The 12,191-nt window shown below is 51.9% G+C and overlaps 1 protein-coding gene across 12 annotated transcripts in view; it reads left to right on the forward strand.

Annotated features, from left to right (window-relative positions):
• invs (inversin) overlaps nucleotides 1–12,191 on the forward strand; it is a 498,042-nt gene that overhangs the window by 291,023 nt on the left and 194,828 nt on the right. The window lies entirely within an intron of this gene.

Below are 12,191 nucleotides of genomic sequence, written 5' to 3' on the forward strand. Positions count from 1 at the left end.
TCTAATTCTTGATTTTTAAATCCCATATTTTGCACTTCTCTCATAGGTGAGTTCAACTTCTTCGGGTTTTAAGAATACCTTCATTAGCTTTGATACCTCTGTATATTTTTGGTAACATCCGCGTTTCTATCTAATTCCTTGAAAGAAAATCAAAAAAAGGTTGCCATCCAATGCTAAACACTTATTGTATAAATACCTTTTTGCATCACAACAACAGCATTTATGTGACACCTGTAGCGTGGGAAAATATTTTGAGTTGCTTAACAGGTGGAAATAAGACAAAAATATGCATCAAATCAAAGAAGGCAATAATAGGACTGGGGACTAAAAGCTTCATCAAATAGATATGTTTTAAGAATTGTCTTAAAAATGGAGAGAGAAATTGAGGTGGACAGATTTAGGGAGGGATTTCCAGGTTCTAGGGGTAGAATTTTACTTCCTCCGGGCAGGTGCCCGCCCGACCTGGAAGACCGTGAAATAGCATGTGATGACGTCAGGTGCCCATCCCAATTCGTTCAGCGGGTACAGGCACATATTAGGGTGTGTGCCCGCCAGCAATTAAAGAGCTGATTAAGGGGTTAAATCCCCAATCTACCAGAATTTTACATTGCCCATGAGATTTTAAACTTATCGTAAGGGCAAACTGGGTAGGCGGCCAAACGGAATTGAGGTTTATTTTATGCAAGTGCAGGATAAAAGGCTGAGGAGTTAGGCGTTTGTAGAGGTGAGATGGTGTTCTGGAGAGCTGATAGTGATTTGTATGTCGGGTCCATCAGACTGTGGAGCTCATACAAGATTCCTGTTGGCTGCCACCAGAGGTTTCACCCTTTGTCCACCGGTGAACATCATTAGCCGTCCTGCTATTGTATATTCAGCAGAGGACGGGACACCTCCTCTGAGAAGGGGAGGTTGGGCAGGGGAGTCGGTACAAAGATTGAGGAGGTCAGGTGGTCGCAGGCATGCCCCTCAGGCAGAGGTCCACACAGAGGATGATCAGAGCCATCAAAGAGGCAAGGAAACTGCCCGTGGAGAAGACGCCATCATGCAGCTGCCAGGATGTACAGACAGCAGTCAAACTCCCTTAACCTTTTTTGAAAATTTAGAATACCCAATTCTTTTTTTTCTAATTAAGGGACAATTTAGTGTGGCCAATCTACCCACCCTGCACATCTTTGGGGTTTGTGGGCCTGAGACCCACACAGACATGGAGAGAATGTGCAAACTCCACACAGACAGTGACCCGGGGACAGGATTGAACCCGGGTCCTCAGTGCTGTGAGGCAGCAGTGGTAACGGTTGCATTACTGAGCTGCTCCAAACTCCCTTAACCTGATCACAGTCCTGTGCTTCAGGAGGCTCTGGCCACATTATTGACCTGAGATAGCCTCCCATTGTGTGCGGGGACACCAAATGCCTGTGGCCCTCAAGGTCACAGTGGCAGTATATTTCTATGCCTCCCGAACCTTCCAGGCATTGTTGGTGATCTCTGTGGAGTCCCACAGTTTATTGCACACAGCTGTGTCAAACTGGTCACTAACACACTTTTCAGGATTGTGAGCAATTCATCCATTTCAGGACAGACCAGGTCAGCCAGACAATGGCAAGCGTTTTACTGCCATTGCAGTGCGCCCCCGCATCCAAGGAGCCATTGATTGAACCCTGTGGCCGCCAAGGCGTCAGCTGGCCAACCAGGTGCCTTTGTTAACAGGAAGGCCTTTCATTCGATGAACATTCAGATTACGTGTGACCACAGAACCGAGACCCTGCCGGTGTATGCACAGTGCCCGGGCAGTGCCTATGCTGCGTACATTGTTCATCACTTACAGGTGGCCAGGCTCTTCACAGTTCCATATCATCTAAATGGGTGTTGATCGGTAACCAGGCTTACCCGCTGGAAAGGTGGTTGATGACGCATTTCAGATGCCCACGGACAGACACTGGGGAAAGATACAACTTCCAAGTATCCATGAGGACGGTGGTGGAAAGGACCATTGGGCTTCTAAAGATATGGTTCAGATGCCTCGAGTGATCCGGGCGACCCTCTGCAATACCCGCCCAGGACCATATAGCTCATTGTGGTAGTCTGCTGCACTCGCCACAATCTGGCTCTCTCCAGAGGAGAGCTTCTTGAGGAGAAGGATGATGATGAAGAGGCTCCAGCCACCGACATGGATACAGACGAGGTCTCTGATGGTGATGCAGGGCAACCAGAGGGTACGGATGACGAGGATGCAATGCGGATCCTCCACAGGGTCAGGGATAGCAGAGACATGCTGATTCAGCGGTTCCATTACACTCTGTGGCATTGGAGACAGGTTGCTGCTCTCGTTGCCCTGTTGGGACAGAGGAGCTTGGTTATTGTCCCCTGATCGGTGGTGCCTTAGCAGGCCTTGCCTGGGACGGTTCACTAGATGACATTACCAGGCAACCCTCAGAAGCCAGGGACTCCTGGGATGGAACGGAGACTGGCAAAGAGAAAGAGGTGCTCATGCCCTCGCCCAGGGCTCCGTGAGAAAAGTCCACAGAGACGGAGGCTAGCTCGCCCGTCATTTTGACGCGAGTCCTCACCTCCCTGCTCACCAATTAAGGATGGCCAACCATTGGTGACACTAATTGGCGCCCCTTCTTCCCGACCAGGCATTGATAGCAGGGAAGGTAGTGCAATGTTCCTCCTGCAGAATGTTTGAGGTGAGGGATGCCGTCAGTGTCCCTGCTGATTTCATCTGTGGGAAGTGCACCCATCTCCAGCTCCTCAGAAACCGCGTTAGGGAACTGGAGCTGGAGCTGGATGAACTTCGGATCATTCGGGAGGCAGAGGTGGTCATAGATAGAAGCTTCAGGGATGTAGTTACTCCGAAGAATAAAGATAGATGGGTTACAGTAGGAGGGGCTGGGAGGAAGCAGTCAGTACAGGGATCCCCTGTGGTCGTTCCCCTTAGTAACAAGTATACCGCTTTGCATACTGTTGGGGGGGGGGGGGGGGCACTTACCAGGGGTAAGCCATGGGGTACAGGTCTCTGGCACAGAGTCTGTCCCTGTTGGTCAGAAGGGCAGGGGAGAGAGGAACAGAGCATTAGTCATTGGAGACTCCATAGTTAGGGGGATAGATAGGAGATTCTGTGGGAACGAGAGAGACTCGCGGTTGGTGTGTTGTCTCCCAGGTGCCAGGGTCCGTGATGTCTCGGATCGTGTTTTTGGGATCCTTAAGGGGGAGGGGGAGCAGCCCCAATTCGTGGTCCACATAGGTTGGAAAAGGGATAGGGATGTAAGGCAGGAATTCAGGGAGCTAGAGTGGAAACTTAGATCTAGGACAAACAGAGTTATTATCTCTGGGTTGTTACCCATGCCACGTGCTAGCGAGACGAGAGAGAGGAGTTGAATACGTGGCTAGAGGGATGGTGCAGGAGGGAGGGTTTCAGATTTCTGGATAATTGGGGCTCATTCTGGGGTCGGTGGGACCTCTACAAACGGGATGGTCTACACCTGGACCAGAGGGGTACCAATATCCTGGGAGGGAAGGACCTAAAGAGAGAGCTAAGAAGAGCCAGGAGGGGACATGAGAAGTCTTTGGCAGGTAGGATCAAGGATAACCCTAAAACTTTCTATAGATATGTCAGGAATAAAAGAATGACGAGGGTAAGAGTAGGGCCAGTCAAGGACAGTAGCGGGACGTTGTGCGTGGAGTCCGAGGAGATAGGAGAGGTGCTAAATGAATATTTTTCGTCAGTATTCACACAGGAAAAAGATAATGTTGTCGCGGAGAATACTGAGATTCAGGCTACTAGACTAGAAGGGCTTGAGGTTCATAAGGAGGAGGTGTTAGCAATTCTGGAAAGTGTGAAAATAGATAAGTCCCCTGGGCCGGATGGGATTTATCCTAGGATTCTCTGGGAAGCTAGGGAGGAGATTGCTGAGCCTTTGGCTTTGATCTTTAAGTCATCTTTGTCTACAGGAATAGTGCCAGAAGACTGGAGGATAGCAAATGTTGTCCCCTTGTTCAAGAAGGGAAGTAGAGACAACCCCGGTAACTATAGACCAGTGAGCCTTTCTTCTGTTGTGGGCAAAATCTTCGAAAGGTTTATAAGAGATAGGATGTATAATCATCTGGAAAGGAATAATTTGATTAGAGATAGGCAACACGGTTTTGTGACAGGTAGGTCGTGCCTCACAAACCTTATTGAGTTCTTTGAGAAGGTGACCAAGCAGGTGGATGATAGCAGTTGATGTGGTGTATATGGATTTCAGTAAAGCGTTTGATAAGGTTCCCCACGGTAGGCTACTGCAGAAAATACGGAGGCATGGGATTCAGGATGATTTAGCAGTTTGGATCAGCAATTGGCTAGCTGGAAGAAGACAAAGGGTGGTGGTCGATGGGAAATGTTCAGACTGGAGTCCAGTTACAAGTGGTGTACCACAAGGATCTGTTTTGGGGCCACTGCAGTTTGTAATTTTTATAAATGACCTGGAGGGGACTTCCGGTTGCGGCGATGCGGAGCTAAGCCGCACGTTTCGGCAGCTCCTGCGATCACGGACTTTCGGGCTCTCCAGAGGAGCCCCAACGGGAATTTTTCGAAGACGTCCTGTGTGGGAAGGTGAGAGAAAGGTCCCCCTTCACTGTATATGGAACGGACAAGAAGTGGAACGGCTAAAAAAGCGGCGTTGGAGCAGCGAGGGAAGAAAAACAAGATGGCAGCGGCCGGAGATAAAGTGGAATGCGGGCCGGAGCTGCAAGAGTTTATCAAGCGCTGTTTTGAGGAGCTGCGGAAAGAGATGCTGGCGCCTATGCTGTCGGCGATCGAAGGATTAGGGATGACCCAGAAGGCCCACGAGGTAAAGATCCAGGAGGTGCAGAAAAAAGTCGATGAGAACGAGGATGAGATCTTGGGCCTGGCGGTGAAGTTGGAGAGGCACGAGGCGCTGCATAAAAGGTGGGCGGAAAGATTCGAAGACCTGGAGAACAGGTCGAGGAGAAAGAATCTTCGGATCCTTGGTCTCCCTGAAGGAGTGGAGGGGGCAGATGCCAGGGTATATGCGAGCACGATGCTTGAGTCGCTGATGGGTGCGGAGGCCCCTCCGAGGCCTCTGGAGCTGGATGGGGCACATCGGGTGCTGGCGAGGAGGCCCAAGGCCAACGAGCCACCAAGGGCGATTGTGGTGAGGTTTCACCGTTTCACAGACAGAGAGATGGGCCAAGAAAGAGCGGAGTAGCAGCTGGGAGAATGCGGAGATCCGAATCTACCCGGACTAGAGCACGGAGGTGGCAAAGAAGAGAGCGGGTTTCAACCGGGCTAAGGCGGTGCTGCATCGGAAGGGAGTGAGATTTGGAATGCTGCAGCCAGCGCGATTGTGGGTCACATTCCAGGATCAACATCACTACTTTGAAACGCCTGAGGAGGCTTGGACCTTTATCCAAACTGAAAAGTTGGACTCAAACTGAGGGTTTGTGGGGGTGGGGGGGATGTTGGATGTTTGTTGTACACAGGGTTTTAATCACGCTGAGGAAATGTTCCACGGGTTGGGTGATGGATGGGGATGGGGAAAGGGATCGGGTAAGAAGATTTTGCGAGAAGGTGGGCGCCGGTGCTGGAGGGAGGGGAGGCTCGAGGATAGGGGAAATGAGATAAGGCCGCGACAGGAGCTGCGCCAGAGGGGGCGGGGCAGGCTCAGGAAAGCGCGGGCTTTTTCCCGCCCTAGGGAAGGCCGGCGGGGGGGGGGGGGGGGGGGGGAGTGGAGGAGCGCGCACGGATTGTTGGGGAGGGGAGATTCCCACACGGGGGGGTCAATGGGACGACGGGGGAAGCCGGGGTCAGCAGGAGTCAGCTGACTTACGGGGGTGTTATTGGGGGAGCAAAAGAGCGCGACTCGGATCTAGCGGGGGGAGGGGAAATAGGGTTGCTGCTGCAGTGGCCAAGGGGGAATTGGACACAGAAGAGGTGGTCGGGGCGGGGGTCCCCCGTCTGGGGGACTGGAGGGTGAGGGTGGCGCGGGTACGGGACTGGCCTAGAAAAGGTGATGGCTAGACGGCGGCGGCTGGGGGGGGGGGGGGGGGCCAATCCGGCTGATAACGTGGAATGTGAGGGGCCTGAACGGGCCGGTAAAGAGGGCCCGAGTGTTCGCGCACTTAAAGGGACTGAAGGCAGACGTGGTCATGCTCCAGGAGACACATTTGAAGGTGGCAGACCAGGTCAGGTTAAGAAAGGGATGGGTAGGACAGGTATTCCATTCGGGGCTGGATGCGAAGAACAGAGGGGTGGCAATATTGGTGGGGAAACGGGTGTCGTTTGAGGCCAAGAATATAGTAGTGGACAGTGGAGGTCGATATGTGATGGTGAGCGGTAGGTTGCAGGGGACGTGGGTGGTATTGGTAAATGTATACGCCCCGAACTGGGACGATGCTGGATTCATGAAGCGTATGTTGGGGCGCATTCCGGACCTGGAGGTTGGAAGCTTGATAATGGGTGGGGATTTCAACACGGTGTTGGACCCAGCACTGGATCACTCCAGATCTAGGACCGGAATGAAGCCGGCTGCGGCCAAGGTCCTTAGGGGGTTTATGGACCAGATGGGGGGAGTGGATCCGTGGAGGTTTGCCAGGCCGCAGGCCATGGAATTTTCTTTTTTCTCCCACGTGCACAAAGCCTACACCCGGATAGATCTTTTTGTTCTGGGCCGGGCGCTGATCCCGAAAGTGGAGGGAACGGAGTATTCGGCCATAGCCATTTCAGATCACGCCCCGCACTGGGTGGAACTGGAGTTGGGAGATGAGAGGGACCAACTCCCGCTGTGGCGGTTGGATGTGGGACTGCTGGCAGATGAGGTGGTGTGCGGGAAGGTGAGGGGATGCATTGAAAGGTACTTGGAGGCCAACGACAATGGGGAGGTGCAGGTGGGAGTAGTATGGGAGGCGCTGAAGGCGGTGGTCAAGGGAGAGTTAATCTCCATCAGGGCTCATGGGGAGAAGAGAGAGGGCAGGGAAAGGGAGAGGTTAGTGGGGGAGATTTTAAGAGTGGACAGGAGATAGTCAGAAGCCCCTGAAGAGGGACTACTTAGGGAACGGCGAAGTCTCCAGACGGAGTTCGACCTGTTGACCACAGGGAAGGCAGAGGCACAGTGGAGGAAAGCGCAGGGGGCGACGTATGAGTATGGGTAGAAGGCGAGCCGGAAGCTGGCACACCAGCTCCGTAAGAGCATGGCAGCGAGGGAGATAGGTGGAGTTAAGGATGCAAGGGGAGCTACGGCGCGGAGTGTGATGAAAGTAAACGAGGCATTCAAGCACTTTTATGAGGAGCTGTACAGATCCCAGCCCCCAGCGGGGGAAGAGGGGATGCGACGATTCTTGGCCCAACTGAGGTTCCCGAGGGTGGAGGAGCAGGAGGTGGCTGGTTTGGGGGCACCAATTGGGTTGGAGGAGCTGATTAAAGGTCTGGGGAGTATGCAGGCAGGGAAGGCCCCGGGACCGGATGGGTTCCCGGTTGAGTTTTGCAGGAAGTACGTAGACCTGTTAGCCCCGTTGCTGGTGAGGACTTTTAATGAGGCAAGGGAGGGAGGGACCCTGCCCCCGACAATGTCTGAGGCGACAATCTCTTTGATCCTGAAGCGGGATAAGGACCCACTGCAATGTGGGTCGTACAGGCCGATCTCGCTCCTCAACGTGGATGCTAAGTTGCTGCAAAAGTGCTGGCTACGAGGATTGAGGACTGTGTCCCGGGGGTGATTCACGAGGACCAGACGGGATTTGTAAAGGGCAAGCAGCTAAACACCAATGTGCGGCGGCTCCTAAACGTGATAATGATGCCATCGGTGGAGGGAGAGACGGAGATAGTGGCGGCTATGGACGCGGAGAAGGCATTTGACCGAGTAGCGTAGGAGTACCTTTGGGAAGTGCTGCGGAGGTTTAGGTTCGGGGGAGGGTTTATTAGCTGGGTTAAGCTCCTATATAGAGCCCCGGTGGCGAGTGTGGTTACGAATCGGCGGAGGTCGGAGTATTTTCGGCTGTATCGAGGGACGAGGCAGGGGTGCCCCCTGTCCCCCCTGTTGTTTGCATTAGCAATTGAACCCTTGGCCATGTCATTAAGGGAGTCTAGGAAATAGAGGGGGGTGGTCCGAGGGGGAGAGGAGCATCGAGTGTCGCTTTACGCAGATGATCTGTTGCTGTATGTGGCGGATCCAGTGGAGGGGATGGTGGAGGTCATGCAGACTCTAAGGGAGTTTGGGGATTTTTCGGGCTATAAGCTCAATGTAGGGAAGAGTGAGCTCTTTGTAGTACAGTCAGGAGACCAGGAAAGGGGGATAGACGATCTACCGTTGAGGAGGGCGGAAAGGAGCTTTCGGTACTTGGGGATCCAAATAGCTAGGAGTTGGGGGGCCCTACATAAACTTAATTTGACGAGGCTGGTGGAGCAGATGGAGGAGGACTTCAAACGATGGGACATGTTGCCGCTCTCGCTAGCGGGTCGAGTGCAGTCGGTCAAAATGGTGGTCCTCCCGAGGTTTCTTTTTGTGTTCCAGTGCCTTCCAATCGTGATCACCAAGGCCTTTTTTAAGAGGGTAGGCAGGAGCATTATGGGGTTTGTGTGGGAGAATAAGACCCCGAGGGTGAAGAGGGGGTTTCTGGAGCGCAGTAGGGACAGAGGAGGGTTGGCGCTGCCGAATCTGGGTGGCTACTACTGGGCAGCCAATGTGGCGATGATCCGTAAGTGGGTGATGGAGGGAGAGGGGGCGGCATGGAAGAGGTTGGAGATAGCGTCCTGCAAAGGAACGAACCTGGGGGCGCTGGTGACGGCACCGCTGCCGCTCTCGCCGACAAGGTACACCACAAATCCGGTGGTGGCGGCAATGCTAAAGATCTGGGGCCAGTGGAGACGGCACAGAGGTGCAATGGGAGCCTCGGTGTGGTCCCCGATCAGGGCTAACCATCGGTTTGTCCCAGGGAGGATGGAGGGGGGTTTCAGAGCTGGCATCGGGTGGGGATTAGAAGAATGGGGGACCTGTTCATTGATGGGACGTGTGCGAGCCTAGGGGCACTGGAGGAGAAGTTTGGGTTACCCCCGGGAAATGCTTTCAGGTACATGCAAGTGAGGGCGTTTGTGAGGCGACAGGTGAGGGAATTCCCGTTGCTCCCGGCACCAGAGATTCAAGATAGGGTGATTTCGGGTGTATGGGTCGGAGAGGGCAAGGTGTCGGCGATATACCAGGAGATGAAGGAAGAGGGGGAGACTTTGGTAGAGGAGCTGAAGGGTAAATGGGAGGAGGAGCTGGGGGAGGAGATTGAGGAGGGGCTATGGGCTGAGGCCCATGTAGGGTTAATTCCTCTTCTTCGTGTGCCAGGCTTAGCCTGATACAATTTAAGGTGGTTTATAGAGCGTAAGGTGGTTCATAGAGCGCATATGACGGGGGCGAGGCTGAGTAGGTTCTTTGGGGTGGAGGACAGATGTGGGAGGTGCTCAGGAAGTCCGGCAAACCATGTCCATATGTTTTGGTCATGCCCGGCACTGGAGGGGTTCTGGAGGGGAGTGGCGGGAACAGTATCTAAGGTGGTGAAAGTCCGGGTCAAGCCAAGCTGGGGGCTAGCACTGTTTGGAGTAGTGGACGAGCCGGGAGTGCAGGTGGTAAAAGAGGCCGGCATTCTGGCCTTTGCGTCCCTAGTAGCCCGGCGAAGGATCTTGCTAATGTGGAAGGAGGCGAAACCCCCCAGCATGGAGGCCTGGATAAATGATATGGCAGGGTTTATCAAGTTGTAGAGGATAAAGTTTGCCTTGAGAGGGTCTGTGCAGGGGTTCTACAGGCGGTGGCAACCGTTCCTAGACTATCTCGCGCGGAGCGTTAGATGAAGGTCGGTCAGCAGCAGCAGCCCAGGGGGTGAGGGGGGGGGGATATCTTTCGGGGAGGGGGGTGGGGGGAAGAGGGAGGGAGGGGAAGGGGGTTTATTTGGGGGGCATTCGAGCAAGAAAATACATGAACGAGCCGGAAAACTGACATGTACGGGAGGAATCCAGTGCACAAAGCTCTGTATCATATCGATTTACCATGTTCATGTCTTGCTATGTGAGCTTTCTTTCTTTTTGTTACCGGGGGTGGGGTTTGTTTGTAAGGGTGAAAAATTTTGTTTAAAAATTCTTAATAAATATATATATATTTTTTAATGACCTGGAGGAGGGCGTAGAAGGATGGGTGAGTAAATTTGCAGATGACACTAAAGTCGGTGGAGTTGTGGACAGTGGGAAGGATGTTCCAGGTTACAGAGGGACATAGATAAGCTGCAGCGCTGGGCTGAGAGGTGGCAAATGGAGTTAATGCAGAAAAGTGTGAGGTGATTCATTTTGGAAGGAATAACAGGAAGACAGAGTACTGGGCTAATGGTAAGATTCTTGGCAGTGTGGATGAGCGGAGAGATCTCGGTGTCCATGTACATAGATCCCTGAAAGTTGCCACCCAGGTTGAGAGGGTTGTTAAGAAGGCGTACGGTGTGTTAGCTTTTATTGGTAGAGGGATTGAGTTTCGGAGCCATGAGGTCATGTTGCAGCTGTACAAAACTCTGGTGCGGCCGCATTTGGAGTATTACGTGCAATTCTGGTCGCCGCATTATAGGAAGGATGTGGAAGCATTGGAAAGGGTGCAGAGGAGATTTACCAGAATGTTGCCTGGTATGGAGGGAAGATCTTATGAGGAAAGGCTGAGGGACTTTAGGCTGTTTTCGTTAGAGAGAAGAAGGTTAAGAGGTGACTTAATTGAGACATACAAGATGATCAGAGGATTGGATAGGGTGGACAGTGAGAGCCTTTTTCCTCGGATGGTGATGTCTAGCACGAGGGGACATAGCTTTAAATTGAGGGGAGATAGATATAGAACAGATGTCAGAGGTAGGTTCTTTATTCAGAGAGTAGTAAGGGTGTGGAATGCCCTGCCTGCAACAGTAGTGGATTCGCCAACACTAAGGGCATTCAAATGGTCATTGGATAGACATATGGATGCTAAGGGAATAGTGTAAATGGGCTTTAGAGTGGTTTCACAGGTCGGCGTAACATCGAGGGCCGAAGGGCCTGTACTGCGCTGTAATGTTCTATGTTCTATGAAGTCAGTGCCTGTGTGAGGGCTTGCAGATCCGTGCATAACCCCAGAGATGCGTCATTGCTCTTCTGGAGCTGCCTCTCCATGAGATTCGCCACTCTATAGAGGAAGCTATGTGCTCAGAGCTCAGAGTCACCGCAGCGCTCATGCTTCACAAGGACTCCCCATGACAGAAACCATGGCACACAGACCCTCATGTATCTCTGCCAGATCTCTACTCGCATCCGACTGCATATCCAGCATTTGCACTATGTGGACGACTCCAAATGCTCATCGTCTCCTGCTTGATTGGCACCCATTCCACAAACATTCACTCCCTCCACAAACGAGCACAGTAGCAGCAGTGTGTATCAGCTTCAAGATGCACTGCAGGAACTCACCAAGGCTCCTTAGGCAGTACCTTCCAAACCCACAACCACTACTATCTAGAAGGACAAAGGCAGTAGATACCTGGGAACACTACCCCCCCCCCCCCCAAATAGCTCAGCGGGTGTACCTATACCACATGGACTGCAGCGGTTCAAGAGGCAGCTCACGATCACCATCTCAAGGGCAATTAGGGATGCTGGCCTAGCCGCATCCTGTAAAAATGAATAAAAAATGTTAAAATCCACTTTTATTGCACTGCATATTTCTCATTGAAAACAGTTTTGTATTAATTTTATTTTCCCTTGGTTTTGTTCTAGTTTCAAATTTTGGACTTGCCTACCAATAAACGTATTTGACCTTGTCAAACTGCCTATAAAATTTGCATATCTCCCATTTCCCACATTCATTACCATGTTCTGGAATCTGACTATATTAGTACTGTCCCCTTAAGCAGGATATTAAAGTCATGTTTGCACCTACTCTATTAATGACAACTAAGCATTTCTGCATCTGTAAGTAGCATTCTGCCAATCTCACTTGGCTGCTTTGGCTGGACAGCTATCTACTGATTGTTTCTTAATTAGTGTAAATAACATGACAAGGCAGTGGGACATGTGTTAATGTGTGCCAAATAAAGCACGTTCAATTCACGTGCAATAAAGAATCAGTAGAATTCTCGTCAGAAGATTTTATTTATTGAACATTTCATGAAGTAACACCATACTATCTTATTTATATATTGTATGCAGAACTCCA

This window comes from Scyliorhinus torazame, chromosome 6, assembly GCF_047496885.1.
Source record: "Scyliorhinus torazame isolate Kashiwa2021f chromosome 6, sScyTor2.1, whole genome shotgun sequence".
Taxonomy (NCBI): domain Eukaryota; kingdom Metazoa; phylum Chordata; class Chondrichthyes; order Carcharhiniformes; family Scyliorhinidae; genus Scyliorhinus; species Scyliorhinus torazame.